Genomic DNA, 19,831 nt, shown 5'->3' on the forward strand with positions numbered 1-19,831 from the left:
TCCCTCCGTGGTCTCACCGCGAAATCTCTTTCAGCGGGAAGGACCAATGGGCCGCAATACCAGAGCCAGGACGTTTTCCCCTAGTCCTCGATCCTTGTATCAACAAGGTCCAGTTCGATAGAGTACTAATCGACGGCGGCAGCTCCATCGATATACTGTTCAAGAACAGTCTGCCCGCCCTGAAGATAGATTAGGCGGATCTTAAGCCATACGAGGCATAGTTCTGGGGTGTTCTCCCCAGACAGAGCTCTACACCTCTCAGGCAGATCATGCTACCTATGCAGTTTGGGACCCCGGACCACTTCCGCACCGACTACGTCAACTTTGTGGTCACTGACTTCGATGGCACCTACCATGCTATTCTTGGTCGATCGTCGCTCAGCAAGTTCATGGCCATACCTCATTATAGGTATCTGGTGCTCAAGATGCCTACCGAGAAAGGAGTCCTAACCCTCCGAGGTAACGTGTACGCCGCTTACACCTGCGAAGACGATAGTTTCAAAATAGCAGAGGCCCACGACCTCTCTATTCGCATGGCCGAGACTATGCTCGATGCTAAGAAGACCTCAACCGACCACCTGGAGATCCTAGACCTCGAGACTCCACGCAAGAACATCAAGTCAAAGGAGCACAAGGTGATCCAGCTGGTCGACGGCAACTCCAGCAAAATGGCCCTTATCAAGGCCAACCTGGATCCCAAATAGGAAGACGCGCTCGTCGGGTTCTTGAGGAGCAACGTGGATGTGTTCGCATGGAAACCTGCCGACATGCCCGGTGTACCTCAGAACTTGATCAAGCACTCCTTGAATGTCAACAGCAAGGCCAAACCTATCAAGCAGAAGCTACGACGGTTCGCTCGCGACAAAAAGGAGGCGATTAGGGTAGAAGTGACACGACTTTTGGCAGCCGGATTTATCAAAGAAGTGTATCATCCGGAGTGGTTAGCCAACCTGGTTCTTGTACGCAAAAAGAATAATGAATGGAGAATGTGCGTTGATTACACTGATCTCAACAAACACTGCCCTAAGGACCCCTTCGGCTTACCTCGCATAGACGAGGTCGTAGATTCAACCGCCGGTTGCGAGCTCCTTTCCTTTCTCGATTGCTACTCTGGTTATCACCAGATCGCTCTCAAAAAGGACGATCAGATCAAGACGTCTTTCATCACGCCTTTCGGCGCCTACTGCTACACGACTATGTCGTTCGGGCTCAAGAACGCCGGGGCTACATACCAACATGCCATTCAGGCCTGCCTCGCAGACGAGATAAAAGACGACCTTGTAGAGGTCTATGTGGATGATGTAGTTGTCAAAACCAAAGAAGCGCATACCCTTGTTGACAACCTAAAACGCACCTTTGTGGCCCTCAATACATTCCAATGGAAGTTAAACCCAAAGAAGTGCATCTTTGGTGTTCCTTCTGGTATACTGCTAGGCAACGTCGTCAGTTACGACGGCATACGCCCTAATTCGGAGAAAGTCAAAGCTGTCTTAGACATGAAGCCCCCCAAAAAGGTGAAGGATGTCCAGAAGCTTACCGGATGCATGGCTGCTCTCAGCCATTTCATATCAAGATTAGGAGAAAAAGGGCTACCGTTTTTCAAACTGCTCAAAGCATCCAAGAAGTTTGAGTGGTCGGAGGAAGCAGACGCTGCCTTCACGCAGCTAAAACAATACCTTACATCACCTCTGGTCCTCACTGCTCCCAGAGAAGATGAAACTCTCCTACTTTACATTGTAGCAACCAATCGGGTGGTCTCCACTACCATGGTGGTCGAGCGCGACGAGCCGGGCCACGCCTATAAGGTATAGCGGCCAATTTATTTCATTAGTGAGGTACTCAACGAATCCAAGACCAGGTACCCACAGATTCAGAAATTGCTCTATGCCATACTAATAACATCCCGAAAATTGAGACATTACTTCGACGGATATCATGTGGTGGTCATGACCGAGTACCCCTTGGGGGACATCATTCACAATAAGGATGCGAACGGGCGCATCGTCAAATGGGCAATGGAGCTATGCCCCTTCTCCTTGGAATTTGCAAGCCGTACTACAATCAAGTCTCAGGCACTCATCGATTTCATCATCGAGTGGATAGACTTAAGCACGCCTGCCTCTCTGGGATCCGACGAATATTGGACGATGTACTTCGATAGCTCTCTCAACATTGACGGTGCGGGAGCAGGAGTTCTTTTCGTGTCACCATCTAAGGAGCAGCTCCGGTACGTTCTCAGGATTTATTTTCCAGCATCTAATAACGCCGCCGAGTATGAAGCATGCCTGCATGGTTTACGCATTGCGGTTGAGCTTGGTGTTAAACATCTCTATGTCTATAGAGACTCGGCTCTGGTCATCAACCAACTCAACAAGGACTAAGACACGACCAGCGAAAAGATGGACGCATACTGCAGATCGATAAGAAAGCTAGAAGGCAGGTTCTATGGCATCGAGTACATACATGTGGTCCGGGACAAGAACCAAGCAGCAGATGTGCTGTCAAAGTTAGGATCATCCCGAGCCAAAATCTCACATGGCGTATTCGTCCAAGACCTGCTCACGCCTTCCATCGAAGAGGAAGATTCCACGGTCGACAAGGCTCTGGACCAGCAATTGGTGGCTACGATTCTGGCGCCGAGCACAACCGAGCCGCCTCCGACCACTCATGAGCCTGACTGGAGAGTACCTTTCATCAAGTACTTAACAGATGGCAGCGGTTATACTGATCGGATAGAAAACGAGCGCCTGATGCGTCACAGTAAGCAGTACCTGCTCGTCGATGGCAAGTTATGGCGCAAAAACGCAAAGGAGGAAATCTTGATGAAGTGTATAACCCAGGAAGAAGGCGAACATCTCCTAGACCAAATCCACTCTAGCTCCTGCGGCAACCATGCGGCCTCAAGAACACTGGTCGGTAAGGCTTTCCGAGCAGGGTTCTACTGGCCGTCAACAGTAGCCGACGCAGAGAAGCTAGTCCGCCACTGTGAGGGTTGTCAGTTCTTCGCCAAGAGAATCCACGTACCAGCACATGAGATACAGACGATACCAGCCTCTTGGCCCTTCGCATGCTGGGGACTGGATATGATCGGGCCCTTCAAACCGGCTCCTGGGAAATTTACATGCGTCTTTGTGCTGATTGACAAATTTTCTAAGTGGATAGAATACATGCCTTTGGTACAGGCATCTTCAAAAAAGGCTGTCATGTTCCTCGACTAGGTCATCCACCGTTTCGGCATACCCAACAGCATCATCACTGATCTGGGTACTCAGTTCACCGGGAACGCTTTTTGGGACTTCTGCGATGAAAGGAGCATAGTAGTAAAATACGTCTTGGTGGCGCACCCTAGAGCTAATGGACAAGTCGAGTGGGCAAATGGAATGATCTTGGACGCATTAAAGAAGAGGATGTACAGAGAAAACGACAAAGCTCCCAGAAGATGGCTCAAGGAGTTACCAGCCGTGGTCTGGGGCCTCCGAACTCAGCCCAGCCGTAACACAGGCGTCTCACCATACTTTATGGTTTACGGCGCTGAGGTAGTCCTCCCACCAGATATAGCTTTCAGATCAGCACGGGTAGAGAACTTCGACGAGGGCAAGGTCAATGAAGTACGGGAGCTAGAAGTTAACAGCGCAGAAGAAAAAAGGCTCGATTCTTGTGTACGTACGGCCAAGTACCTTGCTGTTTTGCACAGGTATTACAACAAGAACGTTAAAGAGCATTCCTTCATGGTCGGGGACCTGGTACTGAAGTGGAAAATGAACCAGGCTGGCGTCCATAAACTCGCAACCCCATGGGAGGGACCCTTCATGATCAAGGAAGTCACACGACCAACGTCTTATAGGTTAGCTCACCTGGACGGTATAGACATACCAAACTCGTGGCACATCGACAAGCTTAGACGTTTCTATGCTTAACTACTGAGATATGTACTCCCCTTGTACTTTTGATTTACTTCAATAAAGCAATTATGATTTCTCCGACCACTCTAATGTGTCACTTCGAATTTTATGATTATTCTAACCTAGCCAGTAAAAGCCGACCACCACTCCTTCTACGGTTTTCGGAGCAGGCCTTGTCTCTGGTTCCTCCCAACACGTGCATGGGATCCGCTCTCTACGTTACGGGTGATCGGCAGGTCCCCCTTGGTTTGACTTGTCTGCGTCTACGTGTGCACAGGTCACCGTACCTCACACTCCGACCACATGACAAACTAAGGCCGCACAAACTATCCAGGATGATATGTCGAGCAAAATGGTACAACTAAACAGAACGTTAACATGTTCTCACTTAGTTACACCAACATAAAGTTTCAAGCTTAAATACGTTTTATACAAAGCAAACAAGCTTATAAGGATATACAGTTACGTTATTACAAGCTTGCCTGAAGAGGCTAAAGTTTACAATAACACAACTATGTCCTCCTTCTACAGCTCTAAGCCTATTACATTGGCTGGTCGGGGCGCGTAGCACTTACTGCCCGCCGATTCCGACATCCTACTCGAGTCTCGGGGACTCTTGTGCTAGTCAAGCTGAAGGGGATGGCCCTGCCAATGCCTGGCTGGTCGAGACCATAGGCTTTGTTGGTTGGCTTGCAACTGATGGCATTTCCAGCTGACTCGTCAATGGCGTACCCTGTACAGGTGTTGCCCCACCTCCACATAGGTTAATGTCGCCAATTATCTTCGATGACAAGTCCAGCTGGGCTGTCCAAAGCTCCTCCGCCTTGTCTGGGTCTACCTCCTTCGGGTACCCAGCCTCCAGGCGCTAGAGATCGATCAGGGGGTAGTGAGCACGTACCATGCTTAGTACATGGGCACCCGTGTACTCACCCGCCTCCTTCACGAACTCTTGGAACCATCCCCACGCTTGACTACATCTCTCGACCAGTCTGAGCTAGGGTGTCTTTGGCTCTTCCTCTGTGAGCGCCGGGTCGATAAGGTCGAGGACAGGGACAATTCTAGTTGCCACTTCTTGGCACCAGTTCTTCCATGTGTCCCGCTCCTCAGTGACCTCGAGGCATCATGCTTTCCAGCCGTCACGCTCTTTGATCACGGCCTCCAGATGTCTCTTGGCATTGACTTTTAAAACTGAACACCGTACAAGACATCAAATGTTATGGCATGACAAGACAAGGCGGGCAACAGAATGAGAAAGGTGGTCTGGAATACTTACTTTTTAGTTCCTCCTTCATTTTGGTGGTGTGGTCCTAGAGTTGGGACTAGCTGCGTGCCAGTTTCTCGTTGTCTTCCTTCAGATGACCACACTCTGTGGTCACACGGCTTTTCCCCTCTTGGAGGCGGGTTACTTCAGCTTCTAAGCCTGCATTACAGCTGTCACTACCAACAACACAACAATACGTGTTACACACTTGCTGTGATAAAGTGACAACTTACTTATTCTTTCCCGCTCTTTATTATTAAGCCGGCCGACCAGGTTCTGGTTTTGTGTCTCTAGCTCTGTACTCTTCTGGTCGGCGGTTTCAAGTTGGCGGCGCAAGTGTTCCACCTCGGCCACCAGTTCTTTATTATTCACCGTGATTCCCTCAATCTGATCGAAGCACCTCTTTTGGTACCTCGCGGTCTTCATCAAGTCCTACACATAAATAAGCTAAGTCAGACAGATCGACTACATAACAGGGTCAAGTGGTCAAGCCAAACATACCTGGACTTCTGTCACCAGACACTTTGCCGCCCGTTCGACTCTTAGGGTCTCTTCGACCTCTGGGATTTCTTCGTGCATAACCCATTCGTCGTTCCACCGGCGCGACACATATACATGTTGTCGCTTATCTTGGGGACGGCCTAGGACCTCTTCTACTTCGTCCTCTTCAGCCTCCTGTTCGGGGGGCGGTGCTGGTCTGGAGTCTGCAGTCTCCACGACCACTAGGGCTTTTCCACGAGCCGTTGCATCTGCAAGAGTGCTCTGTGCCACTTCCGGCTGCTGCTCCTCGGCTTGATCTGGCTCCCTTGGCGCCAAGGTATCCGCCTCAGCAGGTTTTGTGCTCGGAGCACTGGTACTCTGCTCGGCTGTCTTCTCGACCAGCCGCTCGGGGACTAATGTCTGGTCGTCCGCCTGCTGAGGTCCCGGCGGAGTTCCTTCTACAGGCACCTCCACGGCTGGCTGTTGGGCAGTTTTTTCTGCCATTGCTGGCGAAGTTGTGCCGCACCCGGCTAGCTGGTCGGGGTTCTCGGTGGATGCCAACCTAATTTATCAGAGAAAGGTTCAGAAGATAATAGTATTCAATACAAATTGCAAGCTTACATCAAAGTTATAGATACTTATAGCTTTGAAGCACGGAATGATGTGGCGAAGGAGCGTCTCCTCGATCGCCCCTGCTCCGCGTGCTCGGCAGGTTCCACCAGAACTCTTTCCACCAGCGGTACAGGCGTCGGGGCTTGATGCTCGGCATTTCCTTCGCTTGTCCTCTGTGTTGTAGTGGTCGGTGATGTGATCATTGCTGGCACAGAGGAGGTACCCTGCTCCATCGACCCCATTTGTCTCCTCCTCTTTCGAGGGACGAGCCAGAAGATGTCCGCATCCTCTGTTTTGTCGTCCGAAAGGGGGAAGATGGCTTGGCGTCGTTTGTTGGCAGCTGGGCGCTTGCCAGCGGCTCTGGTCGACGCATCCTCCACAGCCTCGAGTGCCACCCAGTGGACGTCGTCGGTCCTGGCATTGGTCTGGGCGGCTGGGCCGGCAACTTGCAGGTAATCCACACCAGGGGGCGGAGACACGAACACTGCTGCCCGATCATGACCATTAATCTGAGACACAAAACGGAGACAACAGTCACTTTCTTGTTAAAACATGACTCTATAGTTAAAAGGAAGCATCATTTACCTTTGGTGGAGGTCGGGCCAGGTTGAATAGCTCGCCAATCCTGGCCTTGATTTCTGTCTTGTCGAGCGCCTCTTTCTTGGTCCTTGTTGGATCTGCGCTCCCCTGGTACTCGAAGCCAGGATGAACCCTCTTCTGGTAGGGCTGGATCCTTCGGTTGATGAAGTTCCCGACCACACTTGGGCCATCTAGCTTTCCCCACGGGATCATCCCAAGCAGTTCGGCGATCTGCTCCAAGTTCTCGGGCTTCTCTGTCCAGCTATTCTTCTTCTCCGAAATCAGCCCCACGTCGCATAGGGTGATGGTGTTCGGCTCTTCACGGATGTAGAACCATTTCTTGTACCACTCGTCCAGTGAGGTGTTCCAGGGGCAGTGCAAATATTGGGCTTTCATACCGTCGCGCAGATTCAGGTAGACGCCTTCGGCTATCTTCGAGCCACCGCTCCCTTTCTTCCGAAGACAGAATAGGTGGCAAAAGAAGTCGAAATGGGGCTGGAAGCCACCATAAGCCTCGCAGAGATGGATGAAGGTGGAGACAAGAAGAATCGAGTTGGGATGCAGATTGCAAATCCCAATCTCGTAATACAAGCAGAGACCCTGAAGGAAAGGGTGCACTGGAATCCCAAAACCCCGTTTGAAGAAGTCTTCGAAAACCACAATCTCACCTGGTTGTGGATCGGGGAAGCTTTCTCCTTCCGGCGCACGCCATCCTGCGAGTGCCTTGTTGTGGAGCACTCCCATGGCGACGACGTCTTCGATGGTCTGCTCATTGCTCCGCGACTTCCACCACTCCTTCGCCATGACTCCGCCTTTCTTCTAGGCATCTCTTTTTGCCATTAGTCTGTCCTTACTAAGGGGGTGGATGCAGTGGCGAGGGGATTGGCGATGATTTTTGGAGGAATAGGGTTCGGCGAGAAGAAGAAGAAGGTTGCGGCGGCGAATGACAATGGGGAATGGTGTGAGTAACTTACCAGATCTATATTATAAATAACAAAGAGCTCCGTCGTTTCGTCCGCCTGAGATTATTGGGAGACATGCGCACGCGCCACAGACGGTTGTTCACACAACCTCGAGATCTACGCCAATAAACGTGCCACTTCGTTACTAGTGTACGCGCCTCTTCGTTGATAGTGAAAGAGGGCCCACATTGAAGCACCTCCATACAGGTGCCAAGCGACTATTTGCCAGAAAGGAGTAAGAAGACAGAATGACGTACTATACCCATCTGCTTTTTTGACCAGGTGTGTCAGACTGGACTTGGTAGAGAAAGGAGATAAATAAATGCACCAAATAAATACATCAATGGTGTTCATATTTTCGATGCTTGTTTTGTGCTCAAGGATGTATCAGACTCCTACAATGCTCGGGGACCGCCCAGACCACTACCGTGCTCGGGGACTGCTCAGACCACTCCCATGCTCGGGGACTGCCCAGACTACTCCCGTGCTCGGGGACTGCCCAGACCACTCCCGTGCTCGGGGACTGCCCAGACCACTGACGTACTCAGGGACTGCTCCGACCACTACCGTGTTCGAGGATTGCTCCGACCACTGACGTGCTTGGGGACTGACCCGACCACCGCCGTGCTCGGGGACTGCTTCGACCACTTCCATGCTCGGGGACTGCTCCGACCACTGCCGTGCTCGGGGACTGACTGACCTTTGCTTGGAAAATGGTCCTCCTTGGCTACATGTGATTTGTACTCACATACAGTTGAGAGACATTTATTTAGACCTTGCTACAAGGCTCATATTTCGCCTTCCAGCAAGCTCGGGGACTACGTCGGTACGATGCACCTGCCGGTGCATCTCGTTTTGCCTGTACGGCAATTGGATTCTTAACTTCAGCGGACATTCTTTTTAGACCCTGGCACCATGTGCGTGCGTCACCTACTACCAGGCTCGGGGATTAAGTGGGCACACTTCACCTTGCGGTGAAAGTGTTTGTTTAATCAACCCCTGTGCTTTGAATGATTGTAAGGATTATTAATGTGCTCGGGGACTGTCCCGACCACTGCTTGAATAATGGTTCTCCTTGGCTACATGTGATTTGTACTCACATACAGTTGAGAGACATTTATTAAGACCTTGCTACAAAGCTCATACTTCGCCTTCCAGCAAGCTCGGGGACTACGTCGGTACGATGCACCTGCCGGTGCATCTCATTTTGCCTGTACGGTAATTGGGTTTTCAACTAAACTGGGAATTCTTTTTAGACCCTGGCACCACGTGCCTACGTCACCTACTACCAGGCTCAGGGACTAAGTGGACACACTTCACCTTGCGGTGAATGTGTTTGTTTTTTCGACCCCTACGCCTCTGATGTTCAAGGACGCTATGTTTCAAGACCACTTACATTTCTTTTCAGAAATACAAGTGGGCACACTTCTCAGGACAGAAATCTTTTTCTTTTTTCTTAAGAGCACCATACATTCTTCGGACAACCTACTTCTCCGGTGATGACGGTGGTCAGAGACGTCAAGGACTCAAGCTCTACTTGTCGGAGAAGGTTAAAATGGCGTGTCGCAGCATAATGCATGATGCTCGGGGACTAGCTGTGGGGGTATTAACCCCTATACCCTTACGGCTAAGCTTGGGATGGCCCGGATCAATGGGTCCGGTCCACCCGAAAGACGACGTGCGGCCCAGCCAACCTGATCGAAGTCCCGCACAAGGAGTCAAGGCGGATTTGGCGATCAAGCAGGATCCTGGTCGGTTAGAATAGGAATCCTTATCCGGCCACATATGGCAATTGTAACTAACTAGGATTGGTTTCCAGATCTGTAACCCTGCCCCCCGGACTATATAAGGCGGGCAGGGGATCCCTCTAAAAAACATCTCTCTCATTGACATACAGCAATACAAATCAGACGCAGGACGTAGGTATTACGCCTTCTTGGCGGCCGAACCTGGATAAAACCTCGTGTCTGTCTTGCGTCACCGTCTTGTTTGTGGCTTGCGCATCTGTCTGCTGACAATCTACTACCTTGGGCATACCCCTAGGTAGACTGCCGACCATATTTTGTCGACACTAACCAAAGCGAGCCCTGAAGATCCAAGGGCTCCTTGCTTCTCTAAAATTAGCTTAGATACACTTTCGGCCAAATCTTTCAACCAATGAATCTCAGCACTTCCTTCTGACCAAACCAAAGTACTATGTGCACATAGAAAATTCCTTGGGTGGCCACCTAGAAACTAGTCCCAAGGATTACTGATGACTTGGGTGGCTAACTCCCTATCCTCCTGCTCCCACATTGCAGCTTTCCCTTCATACCCTCGTGTCCCTAGGTAGTGGTCATGGTTGTTCCTCTCCCAAAGCTTCTTGTACTTCTCACTTGTTGCCTTTGCTTCTTCCCTATCCTTCAGTTTCACAAACGCTACCCAATCTTCTTTCGGAATGTATGTGTGCTTCACCGTGGCATCCAACCCTTTGTTGATGAAATTGTGTGTAACGTCGCTTTTGTGGGTTCTCCAACTCTTGGCTACCATCTGCATTATCTTCTTACATGTTTCAGCCTTCAATTCTTCTAGAAACTACAACCAAGGCTAGACACACTCATCAAATATAGTGATCTTGTCTTGTTCACTTAGTGAAATGAATGAAGGCAGGACCAAGAAGATCCTTTGTCTAGCAATCAGACCAACCAGCCTCCTCATTCTTATCTAGGCCCCCTTCTCTATGGGAACCCAGTCGGAGTGAGCCCCATGATGGTTAGCTTGTCATCTGGCCACCGAGTGACTGTCCTCTTTCTTGTTGAGGGTTTACGAGGAGGTTTAGATTGTTGTGCCTCTACATTAGCATCTCTCTCTTCATCCTCTGCAGTACCATCTCCCTCTTGGTCCCTTACATCCGCATCTCTCTCTTCCTCCTCTTCGTTAGCATATCTGTTGTGTCCCTCCTCTCCACTGTTAGTTGGTTCTTTGTCTTCTCCTGCTAATGATGTCATAGATTCATGATCAGACGCCTACCAAACAAAGGTGAGCAAGGTTGTTAGTGAACATGATAGAGCACTGACATCTAATAGTAACTAGTGTTAGTATATCACAAAGCTATATCTTACCATTCTAATAGGGACTATAACAACATTCAATAGCAAGCAGTGCAGACACCTTTCACAGCACCACAGAGCCATGTTTGACACATATGCAGTGAAAACAACAGCAATAATGTCATGAGATGATGTACAATTCAGAATAGAAAATTCAGAGTAGACTAAAATACATCTACAAGTTCAGACTATAGAACATCTCAATCCACTCAACTAGATCATAAACAACCAAATCAATAGTTTAGGAAGCAACAGAAAATACTACATTATATAGTACTAACTAAAATTCTCAGCTAAGTATGACCCATAAGAGTTTATACTGATCAACAAGCATAAGTAGAGTATGAGAAAGTGTTCAGTAATATAGCAAAGCTAATAGTCTAGATCAATATTTACAAACCATTGTACAGCATGTACATGATAAAACTAAAATTAATGTACAAGTTCAGGCTCTAGAAACCAATGCTACTAGTGTAGTATTTCATTCATGTCATAGGCACAAGAACATCTCAATCCACTCAACCAGAACAAAACTACCAGGTTCCATCATACAAGCATAATCAGACATTCTAATTTTCAAAAATCCATCTACTGCTTCTTATCTATCTACTATACCTGACAATTATCCATCAAAAATACCTCAACTAGAGACAAATAGAGGCTCGAGAATAGCCTTTCCTACTACAAATCCTTGGCTATTGCAAAATCACTAAGCTGCAACATCTAACTAAAGAAAATCCATGTTAGAACTCACCACGTGGGGTCGAAGGAGGAGGCTAGCACTATCGGAGGGGACGAAGGGGTTGCTAGAAGCGAAAGATGTCATCGCCCTACGACCTCTGCTTTGATCATAGTGCCTCTGGAATGGCCACTGCCATGCCCAACCGCTTTGAAGACGGTGCATCGTGCCCTGCTAGATGGAGTTAGAGATAATGGCGGAGGACAGCCTTGGAGACGGTGGCTGTCGGACCTCGGCGATGGACATCGGAGATGAAGGCGGGCGGATGCTAGTGCGCAGATGCAGACCTCGGGCATATGCGGCAGCGGTGAAACCCTAGAATGCGGGGAGCGGACGGGGGTGAAGATGGCGGAGGCGCGTGGATGCGGCGATGGCAGCGGGGAGCGGACAGTGGAACCCTAGAATGCAGGAAGTTGGATGTGAATGGACTTGGGGAATGTGGAAAGGCCAAGAAATTCAGAAAAAGGGCAGGCAAAAGAAAATTTCTTACTACAGATGCATGTGGCCAAGACACATCTATAGCAATAAAAAAGTAGGTCAAAAAATTGTGTCCCACCTAGGGATCGAACCTGAGACCTACAGGCCTCGAAGCAAGTGTCTCGAACATAAAGTGGTTTGAATAATTTAAATAGGGTACGCGATAATTTTCATTGGTTCAAAGATTGATGAACAACTATGATTTTTCTTTTTAATCTCTGGCTAAAACTTGTAACTAGTCTTTCTCCCTCGTACTAACTTCAAATTTGATGATTTTTTCCCAATTTTTTGTAAAATCATGCTCTACCCATTTATTGTGTTGTTACAGCTATTATTTTTATCATTTTTTCATGTGACTATGTTTTATCAATTCAAAATTTGAATTTTATGAAATGGCAACTTCAAACAATATTTTAAACACAGTAAATGGTTTCAGCTGAAAAAGTTATCAACAACAAAGTTGTAGAATTGATCAAGATCTACAACTTTTATTTTGGTCATTTCTGCATCCGAGAAAGTGGTAGTAACATTATTCACAAAATCTATATATCTCTCTTATAGTTTATGAAACCATATGTGAGATATGTAAAATTTGTGAACAACGTTACTATCGCTTTCTCAGATGAAGAAATGACCAAAACAAAAGTTGTACATCTTGATGAGTCGTACAACTTTCATGTTCATGACTTTTTCATATGAATTTATTTGGTGTTTCAAAATGTTGTTTGGATTTGAATTTTTTTATATTCAAAATTTGAATGGTTCAAATAGAGTCACATGAAAAGTTTTCCAAAATAAAAGTTGTAGATCTTGTTGAGATCTACAACTTTTATGTTCATGACTTTTTCATCTGACATTATTTGGTGTTTGAAAATCTTGTTTGAAGGTCCCATTTTTTGAAATTCAAATGTTGAATTGTACAAACAAAGTCACATAAAAAGTTTTTCAAAATAAAAGTTGTAGATCTTGATGAGTTGTATAACTTTTATGTTTACAACATTTCCATTTTAGATCATTTACTGCACTAAAATTGTATTCGAAGATTTTAAATTGAAATTATTAATTTAACTACTACAGACACATGTTGGGAACACGCATCATCAGTAATTAATTACTACAGACGCGTGTAGTAAAGGCGCGTCAGGAGTAGTTGTTACTTCCAACATGTGTAGTCAAGGCGCGTCTGTACTACTGTGTCCCTTCAAATTCAGATCTGAACTAGCGCGACCCTTCCATATGAATAAAATAATTGCTACCACCCTGTCCCTTCACATTCACATTGCCTTGCTCACTTCGCCACCCTCACACTCCACGTGCTGCGCCTCCGTTCGCCTTCCTCGCCACCACCGCCCTTCAACCCTCTCGCTTCATCTCTGCCACCACAGTCGCCGCCCTTGGAGATGACAAAGCCCACGAGGCGCCACAAATGAAGGGACCTAGGGACTGAGCATTTCGCTTGTTCCTCTACGGCCACGCCCTCGTCATTAGTGTCGTCCTGGTGGTGGACATGAAGGTGGAGGTGGAGGATGTCCTGGTGTGCCCACCAGGGTTCAAGAAGCAGAAGGTTGTGCCTACCTCATCAGTGATGGTGAAGAAGAAGGGCACGCACTCTTGCTCGCTGGTGGTGAGGCCGGTGGCGACGAAGCTGGAGGAGGCGAGGAGGAGGAGGGAGGACAAGGAGCCAGCGTCGATCATGCTAGAGGTGGACATGTCATTAGATAGCGAACCGGTAGTGGGGAAGTGCAGGCACTGCTTCGACGCCAATGGGAAAACATGCCTTCGTTGGATGTGCACCGGCTTCAAGTGCGGCTCCAAGCCCGGCGAGGTAAGCTCCAACCACGGCCTGCTTCGTTGGGGTTTCATGATCAGTGCTTGGCATGATATGCTATGCTTGTCGCTGCCTAGGCTGCTATGCTTGTGAACTCTATTGTTTTTGCTCTGCTGCTTATAAATATATTGTGTTATATAAATTATAGTTTCAGTAATTGTGATCTAGCTTATTTAGGGTTTCAGTGTTATTTAAATTCTATGCTATTGAAGTGTGATGGGAAGACAAGCACTTATGTGAACTACCTGATGTTGTGATGAGAAAGTTAGTATTTAGAGTTATATGAAAGTTAGTATTTGGCATGATATGTTTGCTGCATTTTTTGTGATGAGGAGATTACCTAATGCTGTGATGAGAAGACTATCTGATGTTGTGATGAGAAGACTAGCTTATTTAGAGTTATCTGAAAGTTAGTATTTGGCATTATATGTTTCCTGCATTTTCTATTTCAGCATTGTAATTTCAGTTAACTGAATGTTTCAGTTAACTGAATGTTAGTTTAGGATTTAGTATTCTTATTCTCGATGTTAGTTAGTTGTAATTTAGTGTAAGTTAGTGTTTGGCATATGTTTAGGCTTCAGTTACCTTAGTTCATAAAATAGCATTGTCAAGAATTTACTGGCTTCAGTTTTAGATTCATTATTGTCAAGAATTTAACTGAACTGTTTTTGTGCATATTTGTAGGCTCCTAATTTTAGGCTCCCTCCAGGTACCATGCATGAGGCCCTACTGATAGTGGTTATGAAACCACTACAAGAAAAGCTTTTGACTATTCACTAGATGCTTGACGACGTCAAGGAGTTGTTGAACAATCAAGCTATGGAAATACAAGAGTTGAGGAAGATACATGCTGAGAAGGAGGAGAAGGGACCTACTAAGGAGATGGTGGACACTAGTGACTTAGAAGTTGGAGGGCCTAACTAAGGAGGTGGACGACGTCCTGGCTAAGAAGCTGAAGTGATCATGCCACTGAAACAATGATGACCTTACGTTACCTTAATTAATATATGTACTATGTGGTGATATGTTGTATGGACACCGGCTTATCTATGTGTGGTGATATGCTATATGGACACCTTAAGTTAATTAGCTATATATGTCCTAGATGCTCATGTATGGACACCTACATGTTAATGAGCTATATATATGTGTGTTGCTCATAAGTGTGTGCTGCTCCTGTGATATGAATGGATGATTATGTGTACTGATATGACACATCAAATTCTAGCAGCTTATATAACCTATGCATGTCATGAGACAAATGAAATGAAGTAGTCTTGATAAGCAAATTTCAGCATACATCCACAAGGTACCATACACATTACAAGGAGTTGTGGGCTTAACATCCTAGACTAGATGACATGAACTTATCTAGTACAATTTACATCTCATTCTACAATTTACATCCTTGATGACATGAACTTCTCTCATTAGCCAGAATCCCTTCCTCAAAGTTCCTGAAAGTAACATCACGTTGTAAGTAAGAGCGACGACAAATATTGTGGGGGTACGGCCTCGGTATCCTCAAGACAAGACATGGGCCGCACCATCAGAGGTGGCCCGACCCACAAGATCAAGGCGTGCACGGTGCTGCTCGGCGTGCACCGCAAGCTATTGTATAGTACCAAATAGGCTACTTTACTTGTAACCCTGTCCCTCCAGACTATATAAGGAGAGGCAGGGGTCCCCTAGCGGACACGATCCATCTAGATCTATCCATACATCTCAATGCAATAGACCAAAGACACAGGACGTAGGGTATTACGTCGATCAGATGACCCGAACCTACCTAAATCGTTGTCTCTACGCCTTGTGTCACCATCCGGTTCCTGATTACGCGCACCCCCACTAACAAATCTACCATCGCGGGATACCCCTCGGTGGACTGCCAACGATATTCTATCGACGAATATATATTGTTAACTATAAAATGAGATTGCACATTGTTCAAAAACTCACATGAGCATCTTTTTTTGCGTACTTGCTGTTTTTGATGACTTTTTGCCACGGGGGCAACCTCTTTACGGCCATCTCTTAGGTATGGAGTTAGCTCGCTTGCCAAAATCACAGGGAGGATGGAAGTATCCAAAGGAGACACTTCATTGGATTGATTGAACTCTTCCTCATCCACTAGATTTTCAAGTCCGACAACCCACTTTTTCCTAGGGAGAACCACTTGTTGTTTCTTGTTTCTAGTGTCGCGCACAAAGAAGACTTGGAAAACCTAACTTGCGACTACAAATGGCTCGTCCCTATACCCAACTTGGTTGAGGTCAACCGTAGTGAAGCCATACCTGTCTTTCATGACACCCTGACTTCCCTAAACCCATCAACACCAAAAAATGGGCACCTTGAAGCCTGCATACAAGAGTTCCCATATCTCTTCAATCTAACCATAGTATGTTGTCTTCTGCATCTTGCTATCAAATGCATCTACACGAACAGCACTGTTCTGGTACATGCTCTTCTTGTCTTGATCAATGGTGTAAAAAGTATATCCATTTATGTCATACCCTTGATAGGTAGTGACTATGAAGAAAGGCCCCTTTTCCAGCTTTTGAAGACTTTCATCTATGCAAGAGGTTGAACTAGCACGTCGATCTCTGAACTAGATATTGAACCCACTCATATGTGCCCTCGCTAACCAAGCTTTGCCCGGTGCGGGTTTTGTTGCCTCAACATCTCCATATGCTCTTCGATGTATGGTTCCCCCTCTGTTGTGTGCTACAACACTAGAAAGTGGGCTCGTTCATAGGCATCTCTCTCTGGAGTAATGTGCTTCACCCCCAACACACCCTCTGCCCGCTAGCCTTTCCTCATGGTGAGACTTAGAGATGCCAATTGGATTTGTGGGGTCCATGTAATCGAGGCACCAATCGACCACCTCCTCAGTAGAATACCACTACGCCATGCTTCCTTCAGGATGGACCCGACTCTTGGCATACCTATTCAGAGTGCTCATAAATCTCTCATATGGATACATGTGGTGGAGGAACATCAGTCCAAGATACATAATCTCTTTAACCAAATGTACAATGAGATGGATGGATATGTCAAAGAAAGTCGGTGGGAAGTAAGCCTCAAGGAGAGACATCACCTCAATCATGTTCTTTTCAAGATCTTCCAGTGATTCTTCATCAATGACCTTCTAAGAGATTGCATTAAAGAAGGAGTAGAGGCTCATGATTACCATTTGGGGTTTTTTGGCAATATGTTCCAGATACCAACTGCAAGCATCGTTGTGAGCATGACATCACAATCATGAGCCTTCATGGGAAGCATCTTGTTTTCTCTTGCAGGCACAAGTTTTCGTATGTTGGCTACGTATCTAGAGGGAAGTTTGACACTATGAAAGAAGTCGCTCAATTCATGCTTCTCTTCTCAGGTTAGGTTTTTGGTCAATAGAGGTGGCTGGGCACTGGTACCATCAGGACGGAGCTCAGGACTTATGTCCAATTCCTCTAGGTTAGCTCTTGCTTTTGCATGGTCCTTGATTTTTCATTTGTCATTCATGAGTGTCCCAAGCAAACACCCATATACATTCTTTTTCACATGCATGAGATCGATGCTGTTGCGGACCGTTGTCTTTCCAGTAAGACAGTTACCATAGGATTGACATTTTCTTCCACCTCTTCTTATTGGCACTCTTTGCTTTTGCACTGTGCTTTCGCTTTCCAAGGATAGTGCTCTCCGGGTCAACTTTAGGCATGGTATCCTCTACCACCTAGTCATATACCTGTTGCCCATTGAAATACCTTGGTGTAGATCATGTCTCCCTAGTGCCATCAAACTGACCTTTCATCTCCTGGTATGGATGAGACTTAGGAAGGAAACGTTGGTGCCTTACATAGACCCTCTTCTTTGAGTTATTTAGCCAAACATTCTTTGTGTCATCTAAGCAATGAAAGCAGTCTTTTTCTTCTTTGCTCTACCTAGACATGCTATAATGTCCTAGAATATCAGTGATAGTGGTGAAGAGCATGGCACGTAGGTTGAAATGTTCTTTCCTAAACCCTTCGTACACCCTGATACCCTCTTCTTTCTAGAGTTCCTTGAAATCATCAATAAGCGGCCTCAGATACACGTCAATGTTAACACCTAGTTGACACAGACCAGATATCATAACTGACATCATCATATACCTCCTCTTGTTACACAGCCATGGAGGAAGGTTGTAGATAGTTAACAACACAGGCCAGACACTATGTGAGATACTCATGTTACCAAATGCACTACCGGAGATGGCTTCTTTGCCGAGTGTCCCAGACTTTGCCGAGTGCTTTTTATCGGGCGCTCGGCAAAGAGGCTATTTGTCGAGTGCTAGAGCGAAAGCACTCGGCAAACAACTAGCACTTGGCAAAGAGGTAGTTTGCCGAGTGCCGAGAACTCAGCAAACAATAACACTCGACAAAGACCAGGTTTGCCGAGTAACGGGCACTCGACAAACCAGAACACTCGGCAAAGGGCCACCGCCGTTAACGGCCGACAGCCGCCGTTAACCCTTTGCCAAGTGTCTTCTCCTGACACTCGGCAAAGCGGTGATTTGTCGAGTGTCATTTTTTGACACTCGGCAAACCATATTTTTTTCACTTTTGACCTCCAAACTTTTTCTGCAGTCCTCATACAATACCTGGTACTCCATGTTCCAATGTGGCACATTTCTCGGACTTTTTCTATATTTCTTTAATTTATTTCATTTAATTGAATTTTCTTGGATAATTCAAATTATAACTGCTAGTCATTCGAATAATGAAAAAATGAATGGAAAAATGATATTCATGTTATTTAGTATAATGTGAGGCCGTATCCAGGAACAGACCACCAATTTTGAACATCTTGTTCATGAAACATGACCACGAACTTGCGGTCGAGTTGTTTTTAAATTCTATAAAAAGCAAATGAAGACCGAAAATCTTGAAACTTGTCGAGATGTCATGATATCATATGTGGAGGCTATGATAAAAAATTGAGAAGGTTTTGCGCAAGTTGTCATGTACGATGCTTGCAAACCGAAGAATCTCCAAAGAAGTTTCATGATTTCGTGAAGAGGCCAACGAGGTGGTAAGCATCATACGTGACAAACTTGCGCGAAACCTCCTCAATTTTTTTATCATAGCCTCCACATATGATATCATGACATCATGACAAGTTTCAAGATTTTCGGTCTTCGTCTGCTTTTTATAGAATTTAAAAACAACTCGACCACAAGTTCATGGTCATGTTTCATGAACAAGATGTTCGAAATTGGTGGTATGTTCCTGGATACGGCCTCACATTATACTAAATAACATGAATATCATTTTTCCATTCATTTTTTTCATTATTCGAATGACTAGTAGTTATAATTTAAATTATCCAAGAAAATTAAATTAAATGAAATAAATTAAAGAAATATAGAAAAAGTCTGAGAAATGTGCCACATTGGAACATGGATACCACCTATTGTATGAGGACTGCAGAAAAAGTTTGGAGGTCAAAAGTGAAAAAAATATGGTTTGCCGAGTGTCAAAAAATGACACTCGGCAAATTACCGCTTTGCCGAGTGTCAGGAGAAGACACTCGGCAAAGGGAAATTTAAAAAAAAAACTTCTTTGTCGAGTGCCAGGCCGCGTGGCACTCGGCAAAGAATTAAAAAAATAAAAAAAATACTTTGCCGAGTGCCAGATCTGGGGCACTCGGCAAAGGGGGATTTAACCCCGCCGGCCCAGCCGGCCCATACACACCGCACACACGCACATAGGCACGCCCGTGCCAGCATTGCCACCACCACCACCCACGCTAGCGCTGCCCCCGCCCGCACGAGCCCATGCCAGCGCCACCGCCACCGCCACCACCACCCGCGCCCACACCGTGCCGTCAGAGGAGGAGGAGAAAGAGAGGAGGAGGAGAGGAGGAGAGGAGG

The 19,831-nt window shown here is 46.5% G+C and overlaps 1 pseudogene; it reads right to left on the reverse strand.

The window, feature by feature from the left end:
* LOC136503225 (uncharacterized) overlaps positions 1–10,969 on the reverse strand; it is a 30,888-nt pseudogene extending 19,919 nt beyond the window's left edge.
* Positions 10,970–19,831: the final 8,862 nt, after the last annotated feature.

This window comes from Miscanthus floridulus, chromosome 14 (assembly GCF_019320115.1).
Source record: "Miscanthus floridulus cultivar M001 chromosome 14, ASM1932011v1, whole genome shotgun sequence".
Taxonomy (NCBI): Eukaryota; Viridiplantae; Streptophyta; class Magnoliopsida; order Poales; family Poaceae; genus Miscanthus; species Miscanthus floridulus.